At 35.9% G+C, this 1,280-nt stretch overlaps 1 non-coding gene across 1 annotated transcript; it reads left to right on the top strand.

Moving 5' to 3' along the window:
• Positions 1-803: 803 nt before the first annotated feature.
• trnat-agu lies at positions 804-877 on the top strand. The gene has a single exon. It is a non-coding gene; the product is annotated as a tRNA-Thr (tRNA).
• Positions 878-1,280: the final 403 nt, after the last annotated feature.

A 1,280-nucleotide genomic window follows, 5' to 3' on the forward strand; every position in this document is an offset into this window, starting at 1 on the left:
TCAGTTCAGGTGTTTAATAAAATATTGGAATCAGGATATGTCTGTATACCAAACTGAACGACTGTTGCTCTCTCCTTAAATAAACACGTTTTGACAAAAAATATATTTTTTTTTATTTAAAGATGCAATGTATAACATGGATGCATAAAAACATTTTATTTCAGTGTTAAATTCTGTTTAAAGTAACATAATCAAAAATGTCGCTGGACCTTTACTGGTTGATGATTTTCTTTATTCTTTATTAGAACATAAAACACATTTTATATAATTTATATTGAGAAAGGTCAGGTTGGCTGTAGACTGTAACATTGGTCAAGATTTCATTAAAAAGTTAACTCAAAAAAGAAAATAAACATTTGCAAAGTAGGCTTCCTCCCCTTTATAATATGTAGGGAAAAGGAAGAGCAAAGAGAACAGGAAGGCTACAGGGAGCAGATGGGAGGACCAGCTTCACCTTCAAGGCTGCAGAGGAGCTGAATAATCTGTTCAGAAACACCAAGGTCATTAATGAAGATAATAATCCAAACTATTCAGTGGAGATTTGGATTATGATTATTGCAAAAAGGTATTTTTTCCCCTTTGTTGTAGTTTTATATATGTGGAACAAACTTCCTGCAAAAAGCAAAATAATCCCGAGATAGTAGTTAATGAGCCGTTGAATATCTAACCTGGATTAATTAAATGATTGTGTATTTCAGGCTACATAGTTATAATCTGTTTAGAGATCTCTGTGAGCTATTAATAAACCAGGACAGGTGGGTGAGGTGTTTTTGTCTCTTATATTCAGGATTTGTGACATCAGTGGCGCCGTGGCTTAGTTGGTTAAAGCGCCTGTCTAGTAAACAGGAGATCCTGGGTTCGAATCCCAGCGGTGCCTTTTGTGAATCATCTGTTTTTTTTCACCCCAGCCTTAATCTGCTGAATGTGTTGTTTTTTTGGCCTTTAGGATGCCAACCACACACTTGCTCACAGATCTATGTCTTCAAAATAAACTCAAATAATGGCTTTTTGAAAATGTAGAAAGGTAACTGAAAAAAATTGTTGCGCATTACGTAGGATAAAACTGTGTTAGGTTACTCTTTATTATGGAAAGGAGAATAGCATGTGGCCGAGATGTCTGGTGCATATGGGTGGCATGTGCTGATCAGAAGAAGGATTATGATCGAAACAGGTGATCCAATCGATCTAATTTAATAAGTAGTGGCGAACAGCTCCCTCATCTGGAGGACTGAAGAATTACAAGTAACACCAGTAGAAGAAGCTGTGTCATGAAATGTACA

Source organism: Cyprinodon variegatus, unplaced genomic scaffold (genome assembly GCF_000732505.1).
Source record: "Cyprinodon variegatus isolate N-32 unplaced genomic scaffold, C_variegatus-1.0 Scaffold114, whole genome shotgun sequence".
Classification (NCBI taxonomy): Eukaryota; Metazoa; Chordata; class Actinopteri; order Cyprinodontiformes; family Cyprinodontidae; genus Cyprinodon; species Cyprinodon variegatus.